We start from the raw sequence: 26,342 nt of genomic DNA, 5'->3' as shown, positions 1-26,342 counted from the left end.
GACCCTTTGAAGTCATATTGCATGGTACCCATTACACGGGTCTCAACTCTCCAGGTTTAAGGTATTCTTCCTTCAGCTAAAACATGCATGTGGAACCCAAGTATGATCAACCATGTGAACGGGAGACGTGTTCAAATATGTCTCAGTTTTCCTCCCCTGGTACTCGGGTGCAACATTCCAGACGCTTTACTAACACTCTCCCCACTTGGAGAGTCAGCGCCTTTAACCTCCTGTTTGGCCCAGTTTGCAATTTCTGCGGAAGATGAACAGGAATAGCGAGAACCAATGAGAGGCTAGCCGGAGGTGTCTGGACGGGCAAATTTAACTCTCATTTCCCACCAGGAAGAGGAAATAACCAAAGGCTCAGCGTGCCGTACCGGAACCAGATTAGGGCCTGAAGCCACCATGCGGTGTTGCGGCCAGGTCACAAGAAAGCGAGTTGAAGAAAGGAGCTCAGGGGAACTGTAATTCACAAAACTGCAGAGTTATAAATGACAGCTATCGTCCAAAAATAGACTGAAGTAAGGCTGCCAAGAGGACTTGAAAGCGGGGCAGAATTGCAGGAAACCGATTTCAGGAGGTAGACTGGAATTGCATTGAAAGCATAGCAAAAGAGGCAGAACGTCCACAATGATGCACTTGGCCAAAAAGGGCGTATGCGTTTTTTCCTGAATATATTCAGGAAAAAACGCATACGCCCTTTTTGGCCAACCAAGCAAGCTTGCAAAGGAAATCTGCACTACAATGAAGTCTCACTTCCCCCCGGTCAAAAGGGCCATCTGAAAAAAGTGTAAAATCCAGAAAGGCAGGACAGGCCATGGAGAACTGGGAGCCTTGTTATGCTGATGGGCGGGATGTAAATTGCCAACAGACACTCGGGAGAAGTGTATGGTGTTTCCTGAAACATCTAAAAAACAAAGCAACAGAGCCTAGGGCACTGCCACTTATGGTCCTATAGCTTAGGGAAATTAAAATCAAAAAGACACAGCCACCCCAAAGTTTGGGACGCCTCTGTTTACAAGAACCTCGTTTACAGTACAAGTTCAACATCGCAGAAAGTGAAAAATGGATAAAAAAGTTGTGGTATTTACTTACAATGCAGTATCACTCAGCAATGAAATCTATGTCATCAGGCCCGTAGCAGCATCATGAGTGGATTCAGGTACGATGATTCTAACTGAAATAAGTCACACAGAAAAAGAAACATCATAAGATATCACTAATACACGGAATGTAAACTTGGCTACACAGGAACTGAATTACAGAACAGAACAGGTTCTCAAATTTAGAAAACCAACTTATGCTTGCTTAAGGGGAAAGGTGAGTTGGGGTGCTGCATAAAACCAGAGATTGAAATGAGCACAGATAAAGTTCCTTAAGCCAAATATGGAATAGACAAGAGCTACTCCTTGCTCAAAGAAATGGACTCAACACCGCATATTAAACGCCTAAGAATGTACCTGACTAGTAAGTATCTTAAAACCTATGGATTGCTATGTCTCCGAAAGAGAATCAAGCATGTGTACAGGGGCATAAACGCAGCAGTGATAGGATTGGAGATGTTCGGTGAGAAAATGAAGACCCTTTGAAGTCATATTGCATGGTACCCATTCCACGGGTTTCAACTACCCAGGTTTTAGGTATTCTTCCTTCAGCTAAAACATGCATGTGGAACACAGAGTATGATCAACCATGTGATCGGGAGACGTGTTCAAATATGTCTCAGTTTTCCTCCCCTGGTACTCGGGTGCAACATTGCAGATGCTTTACTAACACTCTCCCGACTTGGAGAGTCAGTCCCTTTAACCTCCTGTTTGGCCCAGTTTGCAATTTCTGCGGAAGATGAACAGGAATAGCGAGAACCAATGAGAGACTAGCTGGAGGTGTCTGGACGGGCAAATTTAACTCTCATTTCCCACCAGGAAGAGGAATTAACCAAAGGCTCAGCGTGCCGTGCCAGAACCATATTAGGGCCTGAAGACATCCTGCGGTGTTGCGGCCAGGTCACAAGAAAGCGAGTTGAAGAAAGGAGCTCAGGGGCACTGTAATTCACAAACCTGCAGAGTTATAAATGACAGCTATCGTCCAAAAATAGACTGAAGTAAGGCTGCCAAGAGGACTTGAAAGCGGGGCAGAATTGCAGGAAACCGATTTCAGGAGGTAGACTGGAATTGCATTGAAAGCATAGGAAAAGAGGCAGAACGTCCACAATGATGCACTTGGCCAAAAAGGGCGTATGCGTTTTTTCCTGAATATATTCAGGAAAAAACGCATACGCCCTTTTTGGCCAACCAAGCAAACTTGCAAAGGAAATCTGCACTACAATGAAGTCTCACTTCCCCCCGGTCAAAAGGGCCATCTGAAAAAAGTGTAAAATCCAGAAAGGCAGGACAGGCCATGGAGAACTGGGAGCCTTGTTATGCTGATGGGTGGGATGTAAATTGCCAACAGACACTCGGGAGAAGTGTATGGTGTTTCCTGAAACATCTAAAAAACAAAGCAACAGAGCCTAGGGCACTTCCACTTATGGTCCTATAGCTTAGGGAAATTAAAATCAAAAAGACACAGCCACCCGAAAGTTTGGGACGCCTCCGTTTACAAGAACCTCATTTACCGTACAAGTTCAATATCACAGAAAGTGAAAAATGGATAAAGAACTTGTGGTACTTACGTACAATGCAGTATCACTCAGCAATGAAATCTATGTCATCAGGCCCGTAGCAGCATAATGAGTGGATTCAGGTACGATGATTCTAACTGAAATAAGTCACACAGAAAAAGAAACATCATAAGATATCACTAATACACGGAATGTAAACTTGGCTACACAGGAACTGAATTACAGAACAGAACAGGGTCTCAAATTTAGAAAACCAACTTATGCTTGCTTAAGGGTAAAGGTGAGTTGGGGTGCTGCATAAAACCAGAGATTGAAATGAGCACAGATAAAGTTCCTTAAGTCAAATATGGAATAGACAAGAGCTACTCCTTGCTCAACGAAATGGACTCAACACCGCATATTAAACGCCTAAGAATGTACCTGACTAGTAAGTATCGTAAAACCTATGGATTGCTATGTCTCCGAAAGAGAATCAAGCATGTGTACAGGGGCATAAACGCAGCAGTGATAGGATTGGAGAGGTTCGGTGAGCAAATGAAGACCCTTTGAAGTCATATTGCATGGTACCCATTCCACGGGTCTCAACTCTCCAGGTTTAAGGTATACTTCTTTCAGCTAAAACATGCATGTGGAACCTAGAGTATGATCAACCATGTGATCGGGAGACGTGTTCAAATATGTCTCAGTTTTCGTACCCTGGTACTCGGGTGCAACATTCCAGATGCTTTACTAACACTCTCCCGACTTGGAGAGTCAGTCCCTTTAATGTCCTGTTTGGCCCAGTTTGCAATTTCTGCGGAAGATGAACAGAAATAGCGAGAACCAATGAGAGACTAGCTGGAGGTGTCTGGACGGGCAAATTTAACTCTCATTTCCCACCAGGAAGAGGAATTAACCAAAGGCTCAGCATGCCGTGCCGGAACCAGATTAGGGCCTGAAGCCATCCTGCGGTGTTGCGGCCAGCTCAAAAGAAAGCGAGTTGAACAAAGGAGCTCAGGGGCACTGTAATTCACAAACCTGCAGAGTTATAAATGACAGCTATCGTCCAAAAATAGACTGAAGTAAGGCTGCCAAGAGGACTTGAAAGCGGGGCAGAATTGCAGGAAACCGATTTCAGGAGGTAGACTGGAATTGCATTGCAAGCATAGGAAAACAGGCAGAACGTCCACAATGATGCACTTGGCCAAAAAGGGCGTATGCGTTTTTTCCTGAATATATTCAGGAAAAAACGCATACGCCCTTTTTGGCCAACCAAGCAAGCTTGCAAAGGAAATCTGCACTACAATGAAGTCTCACTTCCCCCCGGTCAAAAGGGCCATCTGAAAAAAGTGTAAAATCCAGAAAGGCAGGACAGGCCATGGAGAACTGGGAGCCTTGTTATGCTGATGGGCGGGATGTAAATTGCCAACAACCACTCGGGAGAAGTGTATGGTGTTTCCTGAAACATCTAAAAAACAAAGCAACAGAACCTAGGGCACTTCCACTTATGGTCCTATAGCTTAGGGAAATTAAAATCAAAAAGACACAGCCACCCCAAAGTTTGGAACGGCTCTGTTTACAAGAACCTCGTTTACAGTACAAGTTCAACATCGCAGAAAGTGAAAAATGGATAAAGAAGTTGTGGTATTTACTTACAAAGCAATATCACTCACCAATGAAATCTGTGTCATCAGGCCCTTAGCAGCACAATGAGTGGATTCAGGTATGATGATTCTAACTGAACTAAGTCACACAGAGAAAGAAACATCATAAGATATCAGTAATACACGGAATGTAAACTTGGCTACACAGGAACTGAATTACAGAACAGAACAGGGTCTCAAATTTAGAAAACCAACTTATGCTTGCTTAAGGGTAAAGGTGAGTTGGGGTGCTGCATAAAACCAGAGATTGAAATGAGCACAGATAAAGTTCCTTAAGTCAAATATGGAATAGACAAGAGCTACTCCTTGCTCAACGAAATGGACTCAACACCGCATATTAAACGCCTAAGAATGTACCTGACTAGTAAGTATCGTAAAACCTATGGATTGCTATGTCTCCAAAAGAGAATCAAGCATGTGTACAGGGGCATAAACGCAGCAGTGATAGGATTGGAGAGGTTCGGTGAGCAAATGAAGACCCTTTGAAGTCATATTGCATGGTACCCATTCCACGGGTCTCAACTCTCCAGGTTTAAGGTATTCTTCCTTCAGCTAAAACATGCATGTGGAACCCAAGTATGATCAACCATGTGAACGGGAGACGTGTTCAAATATGTCTCAGTTTTCCTCCCCTGGTACTCGGGTGCAACATTCCAGACGCTTTACTCACACTCTCCCCACTTGGAGAGTCAGCGCCTTTAACCTCCTGTTTGGCCCAGTTTGCAATTTCTGCGGAAGATGAACAGGAATAGCGAGAACCAATGAGAGGCTAGCTGGAGGTGTCTGAACGGGCAAATTTAACTCTCATTTCCCACCAGGAAGAGGAAATAACCAAAGGCTCAGCATGCCGTACCGGAACCAGATTAGGGCCTGAAGCCATCCTGCGGTGTTGCGGCCAGGTCACAAGAAAGCGAGTTGAAGAAAGGAGCTCAGGGGCACTGTAATTCACAAACCTGCAGAGTTATAAATGACAGCTATCGTCCAAAAATAGACTGAAGTAAGGCTGCCAAGAGGACTTGAAAGCGGGGCAGAATTGCAGGAAACCGATTTCAGGAGGTAGACTGGAATTGCATTGAAAGCATAGGAAAAGAGGCAGAACGTCCACAATGATGCACTTGGCCAAAAAGGGCGTATGCGTTTTTTCCTGAATATATTCAGGAAAAAACGCATACGCCCTTTTTGGCCAACCAAGCAAGCTTGCAAAGGAAATCTGCACTACAATGAAGTCTCACTTCCCCCCGGTCAAAAGGGCCATCTGAAAAAAGTGTAAAATCCAGAAAGGCAGGACAGGCCATGGAGAACTGGGAGCCTTGTTATGCTGATGGGCAGGATGTAAATTGCCAACAACCACTCGGGAGAAGTGTATGGTGTTTCCTGAAACATGTAAAAAACAAAGCAACAGAACCTAGGGCACTTCCACTTATGGTCCTATAGCTTAGGGAAATTAAAATCAAAAAGACACAGCCACCCCAAAGTTTGGAACGGCTCTGTTTACAAGAACCTCGTTTACAGTACAAGTTCAACATCGCAGAAAGTGAAAAATGGATAAAGAAGTTGTGGTATTTACTTACAAAGCAATATCACTCAGCAATGAAATCTGTGTCATCAGGCCCTTAGCAGCACAATGAGTGGATTCAGCTATGATGATTCTAACTGAAGTAAGTCACACAGAAAAAGAAACATCATAAGATATCAGTAATACACGGAATGTAAACTTGGCTACACAGGAACTGAATTACAGAACAGAACAGGTACTCAAATTTAGAAAACCAACTTATGCTTGCTTAAGGGGAAAGGTGAGTTGGGGTGCTGCATAAAACCAGAGATTGAAATGAGCACAGATAAAGTTCCTTAAGCCAAATATGGAATAGACAAGAGCTACTCCTTGCTCAACGAAATGGACTCAACACCGCATATTAAACGCCTAAGAATGTACCTGACTAGTAAGTATCTTAAAACCTATGGATTGCTATGTCTCCGAAAGAGAATCAAGCATGTGTACAGGGGCATAAACGCAGCAGTGATAGGATTGGAGAGGTTCGGTGAGCAAATGAAGACCCTTTGAAGTCATATTGCATGGTACCCATTCCACGGGTTTCAACTACCCAGGTTTAAGGTATTCTTCCTTCAGCTAAAACATGCATGTGGAACCTAGAGTATGATCAACCATGTGATCGGGAGACGTGTTCAAATATGTCTCAGTTTTCGTACCCTGGTACTCGGGTGCAACATTCCAGATGCTTTACTAACACTCTCCCCACTTGGAGAGTCAGCGCATTTAACCTCATGTTTGGCCCAGTTTGCAATTTCTGCGGAAGATGAACAGGAATAGCGAGAACCAATGAGAGGCTAGCTGGAGGTGTCTGGACGGGCAAATTTAACTCTCATTTCCCACCAGGAAGACGAAATAACCAAAGGCTCAGCGTGCCGTGCCGGAACCAGATTAGGGCCTGAAGCCATCCTGCGGTGTTGCGGCCAGCTCAAAAGAAAGCGAGTTGAAGAAAGGAGCTCAGGGGCACTGTAATTCACAAACCTGCAGAGTTATAAATGACAGCTATCGTCCAAAAATAGACTGAAGTAAGGCTGCCAAGAGGACTTGAAAGCAGGGCAGAATTGCAGGAAAGCGATTTCAGGAGGTAGACTGGAATTGCATTGAAAGCATAGGAAAAGAGGCAGAACGTCCACAATGATGCACTTGGCCAAAAAGGGCGTATGCGTTTTTTCCTGAATATATTCAGGAAAAAAGGCATACGCGCTTTTTGGTCAACCAAGCAAGCTTGCAAAGGAAATCTTCACTACAATGAAGTCTCACGTCCCCCCGGGCAAAAGGGCCATCTGAAAAAAGTGTAAAATCCAGAAAGGCAGGACAGGCCATGGAGAACTGGGAGCCTTGTTATGCTGATGGGCGGGATGTAAATTGCCAACAGACACTCAGGAGAAGTGTATGGTGTTTCCTGAAACATCTAAAAAACAAAGCAACAGAGCCTAGGGCACTTCCACTTATGGTCCTATAGCTTAGGGAAATTAAAATCAAAAAGACACAGCCACCCCAAAGTTTGGGACGCCTCCGTTTACAAGAACCTCGTTTACCATACAAGTTCAATATCACAGAAAGTGAAAAATGGATAAAGAACTTGTGGTACTTACGTACAATGCAGTATCACTTAGCAATGAAATCTATGTCATCAGGCCCATACCAGCATAATGAGTGGATTCAGGTACGATGATTCTAACTGAAATAAGTCACACAGAAAAAGAAACATCATAAGATATCAGTAATACATGGAATGTAAACTTGGATACACAGGAACTGAATTACAGAACAGAACAGGGTCTCAAATTTAGAAAACCAACTTATGCTTGCTTAAGGGGAAAGGTGAGTTGGGGTGCTGCATAAAACCAGAGATTGAAATGAGCACAGATAATGTTCCTTAAGCCAAATATGGAATAGACAAGAGCTACTCCTTGCTCAACGAAATGGACTCAACACCCCATATTAAACGCCTAAGAATGTACCTGACTAGTAAGTATCTTAAAACCTATGGATTGCTATGTCTCCAAAAGAGAATCAAGCGTGTGTACAGGGGCATAAACGCAGCAGTGATAGGATTGGAGAGGTTCGGTGAGCAAATGAAGACCCTTTGAAGTCATATTGCATGGTACCCATTCCACGGGTCTCAACTCCCCAGGTTTAAGGTATTCTTCCTTCAGCTAAAACATGCATGTGGAACCTAGAGTATGATCAACCATGTGATAGGGAGACGTGTTCAAATATGTCCCAGTTTTCCTCCCGTGGTACTCGGGTGCAACATTCCAGACACTTTACTAACACTCTCCCGACTTGGAGAGTCAGCGCCTTTAACCTCCTGTTTGGCACAGTTTGCAATTTCTGCGGAAGATGAACAGGAATAGCGAGAACCAATGAGAGACTAGCTGGAGGTGTCTGGACGGGCAAATTTAACTCTCATTTCGCAACAGGGAGAGGAAATAACCAAAGGCTCAGCGTTCCGTACCGGAACCAGATTAGGGCCTGAAGCCATCCTGCGGTGTTGCGGCCAGGTCACAAGAAAGCGAGTTGAAGAAAGGAGCTCAGGGGCACTGTAATTCACAAACCTGCAGAGTTATAAATGACAGCTATCGTCCAAAAATAGACTGAAGTAAGGCTGCCAAGAGGACTTGAAAGCGGGGCAGAATTGCAGGAAACCGATTTCAGGAGGTAGACTGGAATTGCATTGAAAGCATAGGAAAAGAGGCAGAACGTCCACAATGATGCACTTGGCCAAAAAGGGCGTATGCGTTTTTTCCTGAATATATTCAGGAAAAAACGCATACGCCCTTTTTGGCCAACCAAGCAAGCTTGCAAAGGAAATCTGCACTACAATGAAGTCTCACTTCCCCCCGGTCAAAAGGGCCATCTGAAAAAAGTGTAAAATCCAGAAAGGCAACAGGCCATTGAGAACTGGGAGCCTTGTTATGCTGATGGACGGGATGTAAATTGCCAACAGACACTTGGGAGAAGTGTATGGTGTTTCCTGAAACATCTAAAAAACAAAGCAACAGAGCCTATGGCACTTCCACTTATGGTCCTATAGCTTAGGAAAATTAAAATCAAAAAGACACAGCCACCCCAAAGTTTGGAACGGCTCTGTTTACAAGAACCTCGTTTACAGTACAAGTTCAACATCGCAGAAAGTGAAAAATGGATAAAGAACTTGTGGTACTTACGTACAATGCAGTGTCACTCAGCAATGAAATCTATGTCATCAGGCCCGTAGCAGCATAATGAGTAGATTCAGGTACGATGATTCTAACTGAAATAAGTCACACAGAAAAAGAAACATCATAAGATATCAGTAATACCCGGAATGTAAACTTGGCTACACAGGAACTGAATTCCAAAACAGAACAGGTTCTCAAATTTAGAAAACCAACTTATGCTTGCTTAAGGGGAAAGGTGAGTTGGGTTGCTGCATAAAACCAGAGATTGAAATGAGCACAGATAAAGTTCCTTAAGCCAAATATGGAATAGACAAGAGCTACTCCTTGCTCAACGAAATGGACTCAACACCGCATATTAAACGCCTAAGAATGTACCTGACTAGTAAGTATCTTAAAACTTATGGATTGCTATGTCTCCGAAAGAGAATCAAGCATCTGTACAGGGGCATAAACGCAGCAGTGATAGGATTGGAGAGGTTCGGTGAGCAAATGAAGACCCTTTGAAGTCATATTGCATGGTACCCATTCCACGGGTTTCAACTACCCAGGTTTTAGGTATTCTTCCTTCAGCTAAAACATGCATGTGGAACCCAGAGTATGATCAACCATGTGATCGGGAGACGTGTTCAAATATGTCTCAGTTTTCCTCCCCTGGTACTCGGGTGCAACATTCCAGACGCTTTACTAACACTCTCCCCACTTGGAGAGTCAGCGCCTTTAACCTCCTGTTTGGCCCAGTTTGCAATTTCTGCGGAAGATGAACAGGAATAGCGAGAACCAATGAGAGGCTAGCTGGAGGTGTCTGGACGGGCAAATTTAACTCTCATTTCCCAATAGGAAGAGGAAATAACCAAAGGCTCAGCGTGCCGTACCGGAACCAGATTAGGGCCTGAAGACATCCTGCGGTGTTGCGGCCAGGTCACAAGAAAGCGAGTTGAAGAAAGGAGCTCAGGGGCACTGTAATTCACAAACCTGCAGAGTTATAAATGACAGCTATCGTCCAAAAATATACTGAAGTAAGGCTGCCAAGAGTACTTGAAAGCGGGGCAGAATTGCACGAAACCGATTTCAGGAGGTAGACTGGAATTTCATTGAAAGCATAGGAAAAGAGGCAGAACGTCCACAATGATGCACTTGGCCAAAAAGGGCGTATGCGTTTTTTCCTGAATATATTCAGGAAAAAACGCATACGCCCTTTTTGGCCAACCAAGCAAGCTTGCAAAGGAAATCTGCACTACAATGAAGTCTCACTTCCCCCCGGTCAAAAGGGCCATCTGAAAAAAGTGTAAAATCCAGAAAGGCAGGACAGGCCATGGAGAACTGGGAGCCTTGTTATGCTGATGGGCGGGATGTAAATTGCCAACAACCACTCGGGAGAAGTGTATGGTGTTTCCTGAAACATCTAAAAAACAAAGCAACAGAACCTAGGGCACTTCCACTTATGGTCCTATAGCTTAGGGAAATTAAAATGAAAAAGACACAGCCACCCCAAAGTTTGGAACGGCTCTGTTTACAAGAACCTCGTTTAAAGTACAAGTTCAACATCGCAGAAAGTGAAAAATGGATAAAGAAGTTGTGGTATTTACTTACAAAGCAATATCACTCAGCAATGAAATCTGTGTCATCAGGCCCTTAGCAGCACAATGAGTGGATTCAGGTAGGATGATTCTAACTGAAATAAGTCACACAGAAAAAGAAACATCATAAGATATCAGTAATACACGGAATGTAAACTTGGCTACACAGGAACTGAATTACAGAACAGAACAGGGTCTCAAATTTAGAAAACCAACTTATGCTTGCTTAAGGGTAAAGGTGAGTTGGGGTGCTGCATAAAACCAGAGATTGAAATGAGCACAGATAAAGTTCCTTAAGCCAAATATGGAATAGACAAGAGCTACTCCTTGCTCAACGAAATGGACTCAACACCGCATATTAAACGCCTAAGAATGTACCTGACTAGTAAGTATCTTAAAACCTATAGATTGCTATGTCTCCGAAAGAGAATCAAGCATGTGTACAGGGGCATAAACGCAGCAGTGATAGGATTGGAGAGGTTCGGTGAGCAAATGAAGACCCTTTGAAGTCATATTGCATGGTACCCATTCCACGGGTTTCAATTACCCAGGTTTTAGGTATTCTTCCTTCAGCTAAAACATGCATGTTGAACCCAAGTATGATCAACCATGTGATCGGGAGACGTGTTCAAATATGTCTCAGTTTTCCTCCCCTGGTACTCGGGTGCAACATTCCAGACGCTTTACTAACACTCTCCCCACTTGGAGAGTCAGCGCCTTTAACCTCCTGTTTGGCCCAGTTTGCAATTTCTGCGGAAGATGAACAGGAATAGCGAGAACCAATGAGAGGCTAGCTGGAGGTGTCTGGACGGGCAAATTTAACTCTCATTTCCCACCAGGAGGATGAAATAACCAAAGGCTCAGCCTGCCGTGCCAGAACCAGATTAGGGCCAGAAGCCATCCTGCGGTGTTGCGGCCAGGTCACAAGAAAGCGAGTTGAAGAAAGGAGCTCAGGGGCACTGTAATTCACAAACCTGCAGAGTTATAAATGACAGCTATCCTCCAAAAATAGACTGAAGTAAGGCTGCCAAGAGGACTTGAAAGCGGGGCAGAATTGCAGGAAACCGATTTCAGGAGGTAGACTGAAACTGCATTGAAAGCATAAGAAAAGAGGCAGAACGTCCACAATGATGCACTTGGCCAAAAAGGGCGTATGCGTTTTTTCCTGAATATATTCAGGAAAAAACGCATACGCACTTTTTGGCCAACCAAGCAAGCTTGCAAAGGAAATCTGCACTACAATGAAGTCTCACTTCACCCCGGTCAAAAGGGCCATCTGAAAAAAGTGTAAAATCCAGAAAGGCAGGACAGGCCATGGAGAACTGGGAGCCTTGTTATGCTGATGGGCGGGATGTAAATTGCCAACAGACACTCGGGAGAAGTGTATGGTGTTTCCTGAAACATCTAAAAAACAAAGCAACAGAGCCTAGGGCACTGCCACTTATGGTCCTATAGCTTAGGGAAATTAAAATCATTAAGACACAGCCACCCCAAAGTTTGGGACACCTCTGTTTACAAGAACCTCGTTTACAGTACAAGTTCAACATCGCAGAAAGTGAAAAATGGATAAAGAAGTTGTGGTATTTACTTACAAAGCAATATCACTCAGCAATGAAATCTATGTCATCAGGCCCTTAGCATCACAATGAGTGGATTCAGGTATGATGATTCTAACTGAAATAAGTCACACAGAAAAAGAAACATCATAAGATATCAGTAATACACGGAATGTAAACTTGGCTACACAGGAACTGAATTACCGAACAGAACAGGGTCTCAAATTTAGAAAACCAACTTATGCTTGCTTAAGGGTAAAGGTGAGGTGGGGTGCTGCATAAAACCAGAGATTGAAATGAGCACAGATAAAGTTCCTTAAGTCAAATATGGAATAGACAAGAGCTACTCCTTGCTCAACGAAATGGACTCAACACCGCATATTAAACGCCTAAGAATGTACCTGACTAGTATCGTAAAACCTATGGATTGCTATGTCTCCGAAAGAGAATCAAGCATGTGTACAGGGGCATAAACGCAGCAGTGATAGGATTGGAGAGGTTCGGTGAGCAAATGAAGACCCTTTGAAGTCATATTGCATGGTCTCCATTCCACGGGTTTCAACTACCCAGGTTTTAGGTATTCTTCCTTCAGCTAAAACATGCATGTGGAACCTAGAGTATGATCAACCATGTGATTGGGAGACGTGTTCAAATATGTCTCAGTTTTCCTCCCCTGGTACTCGGGTGCAACATTCCAGACGCTTTACTAACACTCTCCCCACTTGGAGAGTCAGCGCCTTTAACCTCCTGTTTGGCCCAGTTTGCAATTTCTGCGGAAGATGAACAGGAATAGCGAGAACCAATGAGAGGCTAGCTGGAGGTGTCTGGACGGGCAAATTTAACTCTCATTTCCCACCAGGAAGAGGAAATAACCAAAGGCTCAGCGTGCCGTGCCGGAACCAGATTAGGGCCTGAAGCCAACCTGCAGTGTTGCGGCCAGCTCAAAAGAAAGCGAGTTGAACAAAGGAGCTCAGGGGCACTGTAATTCACAAACCTGCAGAGTTATAAATGACAGCTATCGTCCAAAAATAGACTGAAGTAAGGCTGCCAAGAGGACTTGAAAGCGGGGCAGAATTGCAGGAAACCGATTTCAGGAGGTAGACTGGAATTGCATTGAAAGCATAGGAAAAGAGGCAGAACGTCCACAATGATGCACTTGGCCAAAAAGGGCGTATGCGTTTTTTCCTGAATATATTCAGGAAAAAACGCATACGCACTTTTTGGCCAACCAAGCAAGCTTGCAAAGGAAATCTGCACTACAATGAAGTCTCACTTCCCCCCGGTCAAAAGGGCCATCTGAAAAAAGTGTAAAATCCAGAAAGGCAGGACAGGCCATTGAGAACTGGGAGCCTTGTTATGCTGATGGGCGGGATGTAAATTGCCAACAGACACTTGGAGAAGTGTATGGTGTTTCCTGAAACATCTAAAAAACAAAGCAACAGAGCCTAGGGCACTGCCACTTATGGTCCTATAGCTTAGGGAAATTAAAATCAAAAAGACACAGCCACCCCAAAGTTTGGAACGGCTCTGTTTACAAGAACCTCGTTTACAGTACAAGTTCAACATCGCAGAAAGTGAAAAATGGATAAAGAAGTTGTGGTATTTACTTACAAAGCAATATCACTCAGCAATGAAATCTATGTCATCAGGCCCTTAGCATCACAATGAGTGGATTCAGGTATGATGATTCTAACTGAAATAAGTCACACAGAAAAAGAAATATCATAAGATATCAGTAATACACGGAATGTAAACTTGGCTACACAGGAACTGAATTACAGAACAGAACAGGGTCTCAAATTTAGAAAACCAACTTATGCTTGCTTAAGGGGAAAGGTGAGTTGGGGTGCTGCATAAAACCAGAGATTGAAATGAGCACAGATAAAGTTCCTTAAGTCAAATATGGAATAGACAAGAGCTACTCCTTGCTCAACGAAATGGACTCAACACCGCATATTAAACGCCTAAGAATGTACCTGACTAGTAAGTATCGGAAAACCTATGGATTGCTATGTCTCCAAAAGAGAATCAAGCATGTGTACAGGGGCATAAACGCAGCAGTGATAGGATTGGAGTGGTTCGGTGAGCAAATGAAGACCCTTTGAAGTCATATTGCATGGTACCCATTACACGGGTCTTAACTCACCAGGTTTAAGGTATTCTTCCTTCAGCTAAAACATGCATGTGGAACCCAAGTATGATCAACCATGTGAACGGGAGACGTGTTCAAATATGTCTCAGTTTTCCTCCCCTGGTACTCGGGTGCAACATTCCAGACGCTTTACTCACACTCTCCCCACTTGGAGAGTCAGCGCCTTTAACCTCCTGTTTGGCCCAGTTTGCAATTTCTGCGGAAGATGAACAGGAATAGTGAGAACCAATGAGAGACTAGCTGGAGGTGTCTGGACGGGCAAATTTCACTCTCATTTCCCACCAGGAAGAGGAAATAACCAAAGGCTCAGCGTGCCGTGCCGGAACCAGATTAGGGCCTGAAGCCATCCTGCGGTGTTGCGGCCAGGTCACAAGAAAGCGAGTTGAAGAAAGGAGCTCAGGGGCACTGTAATTCACAAACCTGCAGAGTTATAAATGACAGCTATCGTCCAAAAATAGACTGAAGTAAGGCTGCCAAGAGGACTTGAAAGCGGGGCAGAATTGCAGAAACCGATTTCAGGAGGTAGACTGGAATTGCATTGAAAGCATAGGAAAAGAGGCAGAACGTCCACAATGATGCACTTGGCCAAAAAGGGCGTATGCGTTTTTTCCTGAATATATTCAGGAAAAAACGCATACGCCCTTTTTGGCCAACCAAGCAAGCTTGCAAAGGAAATCTGCACTACAATGAAGTCTCACTTCCCCCCGGTCAAAAGGGCCATCTGAAAAAAGTGTAAAATCCAGAAAGGCAGGACAGGCCATGGAGAACTGGGAGCCTTGTTATGCTGATGGGCGGGATGTAAATTGCCAACAGACACTCGGGAGAAGTGTATGGTGTTTCGTGAAACATCTAAAAAACAAAGCAACAGAGCCTAGGGCACTGCCACTTATGGTCCTATAGCATAGGGAAATTAAAATCAAAAAGACACAGCCACCCCAAAGTTTGGGACGCCTCTGTTTACAAGAACCTCCTTTACAGTACAAGTTCAACATCGCAGAAAGTGAAAAATGGATAAAGAAGTTGTGGTATTTACTTACAAAGCAATATCACTCAGCAATGAATTCTATGTCATCAGGCCCTTAGCATCACAATGAGTGGATTCAGGTATGATGATTCTAACTGAAATAAGTCACACAGAAAAAGAAACATCATAAGATATCAGTAATACACGGAATGTAAATTTGGCTACACAGGAACTGAATTCCAAAACAGAACAGGGTCTTAAATTTAGAAAACCAACTTATGCTTGCTTAAGGGTAAAGGTGAGTTGGGTTGCTGCATAATACCAGAGATTGAAATGAGCACAGATAAAGTTCCTTAAGCCAAATATGGAATAGACAAGAGCTACTCCTTGCTCAACGAAATGGACTCAACACCGCATATTAAACGCCTAAGAATGTACCTGACAAGTAAGTATCTTAAAACCTATGGATTGCTATGTCTCCGAAAGAGAATCAAGCATGTGTACAGGGGCATAAACGCAGCAGTGATAGGATTGGAGAGTTTCGGTGAGCAAATGAAGACCCTTTGAAGTCATATTGCATGGTACCCATTCCACGGGTCTCAACTCTCCAGGTTTAAGGTATTCTTCCTTCAGCTAAAACATGCATGTGGAACCCAAGTATGATCAACCATGTGAACGGGAGACGTGTTCAAATATGTCTCAGTTTTCCTCCCCTGGTACTCGGGTGCAACATTCCAGACGCTTTACTAACACTCTCCCCACTTGGAGAGTCAGCGCCTTTAACCTCCTGTTTGGCCCAGTTTGCAATTTCTGCGGAAGATGAACAGGAATAGCGAGAACCAATGAGAGCCTAGCTGGAGGTGTCTGGACGGGCAAATTTAACTCTCATTCCCACCAGGAAGAGGAAATAACCAAAGGCTCAGCGTGCCGTACCGAAACCAGATTAGGGCCTGAAGCCATCCTGCGGTGTTGCGGCCAGCTCAAAAGAAAGCGAGTTGAAGAAAGGAGCTCAGGGGCACTGTAATTCACAAACCTGCAGAGTTATAAATGACAGCTATCGTCCAAAAATAGACTGAAGTAAGGCTGCCAAGAGGACTTGAAAGCGGGGCAGAATTGCAGGAAACCGATTTCAGGAGGTAGACTGGAATTGCATTGAAAGCATAGGAAAAGAGGCAGAACGTCCACAATGATGCACTTGGCCAAAAAGGGCGTATGCGTTTTTTCCTGAATACATTCAGGAAAAAACGCATACGCCCTTTTTGGCCAACCAAGCAAGCTTGCAAAGGAAATCTGCACTACAATGAAGTCTCACTTCCCCCCGGTCAAAAGGGCCATCTGAAAAAAGTGTAAAATCCAGAAAGGCAGGACAGGCCATGGAGAACTGGGAGCCTTGTTATGCTGATGGGCGGGATGTAAATTGCCAACAACCACTCGGGAGAAGTGTATGGTGTTTCCTGAAACATCTAAAAAACAAAGCAACAGAACCTAGGGCACTTCCACTTATGGTCCTATAGCTTAGGGAAATTAAAATCAAAAAGACACAGCCACCCCAATGTTTGGAACGGCTCTGTTTACAAGAACCTCGTTTACAGTACAAGTTCAACATCGCAGAAAGTGAAAAATGGATAAAGAAGTTGTGGTATTTACTTACAAAGCAATATCACTCAGCAATGAAATCTGTGTCATCAGGCCCTTAGCAGCACAATGAGTGGATTCAGGTATGATGATTCTAACTGAAGTAAGTCACACAGAAAAAGAAACATCATAAGATATCAGTAATACACGGAATGTAAACTTGGCTACACAGGAACTGAATTACAGAACAGAACAGGGTCTCAAATTTAGAAAACCAACTTATGCTTGCTTAAGGGTAAAGGTGAGTTGGGGTGCTGCATAAAACCACAGATTGAAATGAGCACAGATAAAGTTCCTTAAGTCAAATATGGAATAGACAAGAGCTACTCCTTGCTCAACGAAATGGACTCAACACCGCATATTAAATGCCTAAGAATGTACCTGACTAGTAAGTATCTTAAAAACCTATGGATTGCTAAGTCTCCGAAAGAGAATCAAGCATGTGTACAGGGGCATAAACGCAGCAGTGATAGGATTGGAGAGGTTCGGTGAGCAAATGAAGACCCTTTGAAGTCATATTGCATGGTACACATTACACGGGTCTTAACTCTCCAGGTTTAAGGTATTCTTCCTTCAGCTAAAACATGCATGTGGAACCCAAGTATGATCAACCATGTGAACGGGAGACGTGTTCAAATATGTCTCAGTTTTCCTCCCCTGGTACTCGGGTGCAACATTCCAGACGCTTTACTAACACTCTCCCCACTTGGAGAGTCAGCGCCTTTAACCTCCTGTTTGGCCCAGTTTGCAATTTCTGCGGAAGATGAACAGGAATAGCGAGAACCAATGAGAGGCTAGCTGGAGGTGTCTGGACGGGCAAATTTAACTCTCATTTCCCACCAGGAAGAGGAAATAACCAAAGGCTCAGCGTGCCGTACCGGAACCAGATTAGGGCCTGAAGCCATCCTGCGGTGTTGCGGCCAGGTCACAAGAAAGCGAGTTGAAGAAAGGAGCTCAGGGGCACTGTAATTCACAAACCTGCAGAGTTATAAATGACAGCTATCGTCCAAAAATAGACTGAAGTAAGGCTGCCAAGAGGACTTGAAAGCGGGGCAGAATTGCAGGAAACTGATTTCAGGAGGTAGACTGGAATTGCATTGAAAGCATAGGAAAAGAGGCAGAACGTCCACAATGATGCACTTGGCCAAAAAGGGCGTATGCGTTTTTTCCTGAATATATTCAGGAAAAAACGCATACGCCCTTTTTGGCCAACCAAGCAAGCTTGCAAAGGAAATCTGCACTACAATGAAGTCTCACTTCCCCCCAGTCAAAAGGGCCATCTGAAAAAAGTGTAAAATCCAGAAAGGCAGGACAGGCCATGGAGAACTGGGAGCCTTGTTATGCTGATGGGCGGGATGTAAATTGCCAACAGACACTTGGAGAAGTGTATGGTGTTTCCTGAAACATCTAAAAAACAAAGCAACAGAGCCTAGGGCACTGCCACTTATGGTCCTATAGCTTAGGGAAATTAAAATCAAAAAGACACAGCCACCCCAAAGTTTGGGACGCCTCTGTTTACAAGAACCTCGTTTACAGTACAAGTTCAACATCGCAGAAAGTGAAAAATGGATAAAGAAGTTGTGGTATTTACTTACAAAGCAATATCACTCAGCAATGAAATCTATGTCATCAGGCCCTTAGCATCACAATGAGTGGATTCAGGTATGATGATTCTAACTGAAATAAGTCACACCGAAAAAGAAACATCATAAGATATCAGTAATACACGGAATGTAAACTTGGCTACACAGGAACTGAATTACAGAACAGAACAGGGTCTCAAATTTAGAAAACCAACTTATGCTTTCTTAAGGGTAAAGGTGAGTTAGGGTGCTGCATAAAACCAGAGATTGAAATGAGCACACATAAAGTTCCTTAAGTCAAATACGGAATAGACAAGAGCTACTCCTTGCTCAACGAAATGGACTCAACACCGCATATTAAACGCCTAAGAATGTACCTGACTAGTAAGTATCGTAAAACCTATGGATTGCTATGTGTCCAAAAGAGAATCAAGCATGTGTACAGGGGCATAAACGCAGCAGTGATAGGATTGGAGAGGTTCGGTGAGGAAATGAAGACCCTTTGAAGTCATATTGCATGGTACCTATTCCACGGGTTTCAACTACCCAGGTTTAAGGTATTCTTCCTTCAGCTAAAACATGCATGTGGAACCCAAGTATGATCAACCATGTGAACGGGAGACGTGTTCAAATATGTCTCAGTTTTCCTCCCCTGGTCCTCGGGTGCAACATTCCAGACGCTTTACTAACACTCTCCCCACTTGGAGAGTCAGCGCCTTTAACCTCCTGTTTGGCCCAGTTTGCAATTTCTGCGGAAGATGAACAGGAATAGCGAGAACCAATGAGAGCCTAGCTGGAGGTGTCTGGACGGGCAAATTTAACTCTCATTCCCACCAGGAAGAGGAAATAACCAAAGGCTCAGCGTGCCGTACCGGAACCAGATTAGGGCCTGAAGCCATCCTGCGGTGTTGCGGCCAGCTCAAAAGAAAGCGAGTTGAAGAAAGGAGCTCAGGGGCACTGTAATTCACAAACCTGCAGAGTTATAAATGACAGCTATCGTCCAAAAATAGACTGAAGTAAGGCTGCCAAGAGGACTTGAAAGCGGGGCAGAATTGCAGGAAACCGATTTCAGGAGGTAGACTGGAATTGCATTGAAAGCATAGGAAAAGAGGCAGAACGTCCACAATGATGCACTTGGCCAAAAAGGGCGTATGCGTTTTTTCCTGAATACATTCAGGAAAAAACGCATACGCCCTTTTTGGCCAACCAAGCAAGCTTGCAAAGGAAATCTGCACTACAATGAAGTCTCACTTCCCCCCGGTCAAAAGGGCCATCTGAAAAAAGTGTAAAATCCAGAAAGGCAGGACAGGCCATGGAGAACTGGGAGCCTTGTTATGCTGATGGGCGGGATGTAAATTGCCAACAACCACTCGGGAGAAGTGTATGGTGTTTCCTGAAACATCTAAAAAACAAAGCAACAGAACCTAGGGCACTTCCACTTATGGTCCTATAGCTTAGGGAAATTAAAATCAAAAAGACACAGCCACCCCAATGTTTGGAACGGCTCTGTTTACAAGAACCTCGTTTACAGTACAAGTTCAACATCGCAGAAAGTGAAAAATGGATAAAGAAGTTGTGGTATTTACTTACAAAGCAATATCACTCAGCAATGAAATCTGTGTCATCAGGCCCTTAGCAGCACAATGAGTGGATTCATGTATGATGATTCTAACTGAAGTAAGTCACACAGAAAAAGAAACATCATAAGATATCAGTAATACACGGAATGTAAACTTGGCTACACAGGAACTGAATTACAGAACAGAACAGGGTCTCAAATTTAGAAAACCAACTTATGCTTGCTTAAGGGTAAAGGTGAGTTGGGGTGCTGCATAAAACCACAGATTGAAATGAGCACAGATAAAGTTCCTTAAGTCAAATATGGAATAGACAAGAGCTACTCCTTGCTCAACGAAATGGACTCAACACCGCATATTAAATGCCTAAGAATGTACCTGACTAGTAAGTATCTTAAAAACCTATGGATTGCTAAGTCTCCGAAAGAGAATCAAGCATGTGTACAGGGGCATAAACGCAGCAGTGATAGGATTGGAGAGGTTCGGTGAGCAAATGAAGACCCTTTGAAGTCATATTGCATGGTACACATTACACGGGTCTTAACTCTCCAGGTTTAAGGTATTCTTCCTTCAGCTAAAACATGCATGTGGAACCCAAGTATGATCAACCATGTGAACGGGAGACGTGTTCAAATATGTCTCAGTTTTCCTCCCCTGGTACTCGGGTGCAACATTCCAGACGCTTTACTAACACTCTCCCCACTTGGAGAGTCAGCGCCTTTAACCTCCTGTTTGGCCCAGTTTGCAATTTCTGCGGAAGATGAACAGGAATAGCGAGAACCAATGAGAGGCTAGCTGGAGGTGTCTGGACGGGCAAATTTAACTCTCATTTCCCACCAGGAAGAGGAAATAACCAAAGGCTCAGCGTGCCGTACCGGAACCAGATTAGGGCCTGAAGCCATCCTGCGGTGTTGCGGCCAGGTCACAAGAAAGCGAGTTGAAGAAAGGAGCTCAGGGGCACTGTAATTCACAAACCTGCAGAGTTATAAATGACAGCTATCGTCCAAAAATAGACTGAAGTAAGGCTGCCAAGAGGACTTGAAAACGGGGCAGAATTGCAGGAAACTGATTTCAGGAGGTAGACTGGAATTGCATTGAAAGCATAGGAAAAGAGGCAGAACGTCCACAATGATGCACTTGGCCAAAAAGGGCGTATGCGTTTTTTCCTGAATATATTCAGGAAAAAACGCATATGCCCTTTTTGGCCAACCAAGCAAGCTTGCAAAGGAAATCTGCACTACAATGAAGTCTCACTTCCCCCCAGTCAAAAGGGCCATCTGAAAAAAGTGTAAAATCCAGAAAGGCAGGACAGGCCATGGAGAACTGGGAGCCTTGTTATGCTGATGGGCGGGATGTAAATTGCCAACAGACACTTGGAGAAGTGTATGGTGTTTCCTGAAACATCTAAAAAACAAAGCAACAGAGCCTAGGGCACTGCCACTTATGGTCCTATAGCTTAGGGAAATTAAAATCAAAAAGACACAGCCACCCCAAAGTTTGGGACGCCTCTGTTTACAAGAACCTCGTTTACAGTACAAGTTCAACATCGCAGAAAGTGAAAAATGGATAAAGAAGTTGTGGTATTTACTTACAAAGCAATATCACTCAGCAATGAAATCTATGTCATCAGGCCCTTAGCATCACAATGAGTGGATTCAGGTATGATGATTCTAACTGAAATAAGTCACACCGAAAAAGAAACATCATAAGATATCAGTAATACACGGAATGTAAACTTGGCTACACAGGAACTGAATTACAGAACAGAACAGGGTCTCAAATTTAGAAAACCAACTTATGCTTTCTTAAGGGTAAAGGTGAGTTAGGGTGCTGCATAAAACCAGAGATTGAAATGAGCACACATAAAGTTCCTTAAGTCAAATACGGAATAGACAAGAGCTACTCCTTGCTCAACGAAATGGACTCAACACCGCATATTAAACGCCTAAGAATGTACCTGACTAGTAAGTATCGTAAAACCTATGGATTGCTATGTCTCCAAAAGAGAATCAAGCATGTGTACAGGGGCATAAACGCAGCAGTGATAGGATTGGAGAGGTTCGGTGAGCAAATGAAGACCCTTTGAAGTCATATTGCATGGTACCTATTCCACGGGTTTCAACTACCCAGGTTTAAGGTATTCTTCCTTCAGCTAAAACATGCATGTGGAACCTAGAGTATGATCAACCATGTGATCGGGAGACGTGTTCAAATATGTCTCAGTTTTCCTCCCATGGTACTCGGGTGCAACATTCCAGACGCTTTACTAACACTCTCCCCACTTGGAGAGTCAGCGCCTTTAACCTCCTGTTTGGCCCAGTTTGCAATTTCTGCGGAAGATGAACAGGAATAGCGAGAACCAATGAGAGGCTAGCTGGAGGTGTCTGGACGGGCAAATTTAACTCTCATTTCCCACCAGGAAGAGGAATTAACCAAAGGCTCAGCGTGCCATGCCGGAACCAGATTAGGGCCTGAAGCCATCCTGCAGTGTTGCGGCCAGGTCACAAGAAAGCGAGTTGAAGAAAGGAGCTCAGGGGCACTGTAATTCACAAACCTGCAGAGTTATAAATGACAGCTATCGTCCAAAAATAGACTGAAGTAAGGCTGCCAAGAGGACTTGAAAGCGGGGCAGAATTGCAGGAAACCGATTTCAGGAGGTAGACTGGAATTGCATTGAAAGCATAGGAAAAGAGGCAGAACGTCCACAATGATGCACTTGGCCAAAAAGGGTGTATGCGTTTTTTCCTGAATATATTCAGGAAAAAACGCATACGCCCTTTTTGGCCAACCAAGCAAGCTTGCAAAGGAAATCTGCACTACAATGAAGTCTCACTTCCCCCCGGTCAAAAGGGCCATCTGAAAAAAGTGTAAAATCCAGAAAGGCAGGACAGGCCATGGAGAACTGGGAGCCTTGTTATGCTGATGGGCGGGATGTAAATTGCCAACAACCACTCGGGAGAAGTGTATGGTGTTTCCTGAAACATCTAAAAAACAAAGCAACAGAACCTAGGGCACTTCCACTTATGGTCCTATAGCTTAGGGAAATTAAAATCAAAAAGACACAGCCACCCCAAAGTTTGGAAAGGCTCTGTTTACAAGAACCTCGTTTACAGTACAAGTTCAACATCGCAGAAAGTGAAAAATGGATAAAGAAGTTGTGGTATTTACTTACAAAGCAATATCACTCAGCAATGAAATCTGTGTCATCAGGCCCTTAGCAGCACAATGAGTGGATTCAGGTATGATGATTCTAACTGAAGTAAGTCACACAGAAAAAGAAACATCATAAGATATCAGTAATACACGGAATGTAAACTTGGCTACACAGGAACTGAATTACAGAACAGAACAGGGTCTCAAATTTAGAAAACCAACTTATGCTTGCTTAAGGGTAAAGGTGAGTTGGGGTGCTGCATAAAACCAGAGATTGAAATGAGCACAGATAAAGTTCCTTAAGCCAAATATGGAATAGACAAGAGCTACTCCTTGCTCAACGAAATGGACTCAACACCCCATATTAAACGCCTAAGAATGTACCTGACTAGTAAGTATCTTAAAACCTATGGATTGCTATGTCTCCAAAAGAGAATCATGCGTGTGTACAGGGGCATAAACGCAGCAGTGATAGGATTGGAGAGGTTCGGTGAGCAAATGAAGACCCTTTGAAGTCATATTGCATGGTACCCATTCCACGGGTCTCAACTCTCCAGGTTTAAGGTATTCTTCCTTCAGCTAAAACATGCATGTGGAACCCAAGTATGATCAACCATGTGAACGGGAGACGTGTTCAAATATGTCTCAGTTTTCCTCCCCTGGTACTCGGGTGCAACATTCCAGACGCTTTACTAACACTCTCCCCACTTGGAGAGTCAGCGCCTTTAACCTCCTGTTTGGCCCAGTTTGCAATTTCTGCGGAAGATGAACAGGAATAGCGAGAACCAATGAGAGGCTAGCTGGAGGTGTCTGGACCGGCAAATTTAACTCTCATTTCCCACCAGGAAGAGGAAATAACCAAAGGCTCAGCGTGCCGTACCGGAACCAGATTAGGGCCTGAAGCCATCTTGCGGTGTTGCGGCCAGCTCAAAAGAAAGCCAGTTGAACAAAGGAGCTCAGGGGCACTGTAATTCACAAACCTGCAGAGTTATAAATGACAGCTATCGTCCAAAAATAGACTGAAGTAAGGCTGCCAAGAGGACTTGAAAGCGGGGCAGCATTGCAGGAAACCGATTTCAGGAGGTAGACTGGAATTGCATTGAAAGCATAGGAAAAGAGGCAGAACGTCCACAATGATGCACTTGGCCAAAAAGGGCGTATGCGTTTTTTCCTGAATATATTCAGGAAAAAACCCATACGCCCTTTTTGGCCAACCAAGCAAGCTTGCAAAGGAAATCTGCACTACTATGAAGTCTCACTTCCCCCCGGTCAAAAGGGCCATCTGAAAAAAGTGTAAAATCCAGAAAGGCAGGACAGGCCATGGAGAACTGGGAGCCTTGTTATGCTGATGGGCGGGATGTAAATTGCCAACAACCACTCGGGAGAAGTGTATGGTGTTTCCTGAAACATCTAAAAAACAAAGCAACAGAACCTAGGGCACTTCCACTTATGGTCCTATAGCTTAGGGAAATTAAAATCAAAAAGACACAGCCACCCCAAAGTTTGGAACGGCTGTGTTTACAAGAACCTCGTTTACAGTACAAGTTCAACATCGCAGAAAGTGAAAAATGGATAAAGAACTTGTGGTATTTACTTACAAAGCAATATCACTCAGCAATGAAATCTGTGTCATCAGGCCCTTAGCAGCACAATGAGTGGATTCAGGTATGATGATTCTAACTGAAGTAAGTCACACAGAAAATGAAACATCATAAGATATCAGTAATACACGGAATGTAAACTTGGCTACACAGGAACTGAATTACAGAACAGAACAGGGACTCAAATTTAGAAAACCAACTTATGCTTGCTTAAGGGTAAAGGTGAGTTGGGGTGCTGCATAAAACCAGAGATTGAAATGAGCACAGATAAAGTTCCTTAAGTCAAATATGGAATAGACAAGAGCTACTCCTTGCTCAACGAAATGGACTCAACACCGCATATTAAACGCCTAAGAATGTACCTGACTAGTAAGTATCTTAAAACCTATGGATTGCTATGTCTCTGAAAGAGAATCAAGCATGTGTACAGGGGCATAAACGCAGCAGTGATAGGATTGGAGAGGTTCGGTGAGCAAATGAAGACCCTTTGAAGTCATATTGCATGGTACCCATTCCACGGGTTTCAACTACCCAGGTTTAAGGTATTCTTCCTTCAGCTAAAACATGCATGTGGAACCTAGAGTATGATCAACCATGTGATCGGGAGACGTGTTCAAATATGTCTCAGTTTTCGTACCCTGGTACTTGGGTGCAACATTCCAGACGCTTTACTGACACTCTCCCGACTTGGAGAGTCAGTCCCTTTAACCTCCTGTTTGGCCCAGTTTGCAATTTCTGCGGAAGATGTACAGGAATAGCGAGAACCAATGAGAGGCTAGCTGGAGGTGTCTGGACGGGCAAATTTAACTCTCATTTCCCACCAGGAAGAGGAATTAACCAAAGGCTCAGCGTGCCGTGCCGGAACCAGATTAGGGCCTGAAGCCATCCTGCGGTGTTGCGGCCAGGTCACAAGAAAGCGAGTTGAAGAAAGGAGCTCAGGGGCACTGTAATTCACAAACCTGCAGAGTTATAAATGACAGCTATCGTCCAAAAATAGACTGAAGTAAGGCTGCCAAGAGGACTTGAAAGCGGGGCAGAATTGCAGGAAACCGATTTCAGGAGGTAGACTGGAATTGCATTGAAAGCATAGGAAAAGAGGCAGAACGTCCACAATGATGCACTTGGCCAAAAAGGGCGTATGCGTTTTTTCCTGAATATATTCAGGAAAAAACGCATACGCCCTTTTTGGCCAACCAAGCAAGCTTGCAAAGGAAATCTGCACTACAATGAAGTCTCACTTCCCCCCGGTCAAAAGGGCCATCTGAAAAAAGTGTAAAATCCAGAAAGGCAGGACAGGCCATGGAGAACTGGGAGCCTTGTTATGCTGATGGGCGGGATGTAAATTGCCAACAACCACTCGGGAGAAGTGAATGGTGTTTCCTGAAACAACTAAAAAACAATGCAACAGAACCTAGGGCACTTCCACTTATGGTCCTATAGCTTAGGGAAATTAAAATCAAAAAGACACAGCCACCCCAAAGTTTGGAACGGCTCTGTTTACAAGAACCTCGTTTACAGTACAAGTTCAACATCGCAGAAAGTGAAAAATGGATAAAGAAGTT

The 26,342-nt window shown here is 43.9% G+C and overlaps 1 long non-coding RNA gene and 1 pseudogene across 2 annotated transcripts in view; one reads left to right on the top strand and one right to left on the bottom strand.

The window, feature by feature from the left end:
• The window catches only part of LOC307181401 (protein-L-isoaspartate O-methyltransferase domain-containing protein 2-like), an 898,150-nt pseudogene that overhangs the window by 542,590 nt on the left and 329,218 nt on the right, over positions 1 to 26,342 (top strand). The window lies entirely within an intron of this gene.
• LOC307181404 overlaps positions 1 to 26,342 on the bottom strand; it is a 452,206-nt gene that overhangs the window by 99,965 nt on the left and 325,899 nt on the right. The gene's annotated exons all lie outside the window — the stretch shown is intronic.

The sequence above is a fragment of the Stenella coeruleoalba genome (genome assembly GCF_951394435.1).
Source record: "Stenella coeruleoalba genome assembly, contig: scaffold_65, whole genome shotgun sequence".
NCBI lineage: Eukaryota > Metazoa > Chordata > Mammalia > Artiodactyla > Delphinidae > Stenella > Stenella coeruleoalba.
The sequence above is the reverse complement of the archived record's forward strand: the minus strand, read 5'-3'. Positions and strand labels throughout refer to the sequence as shown.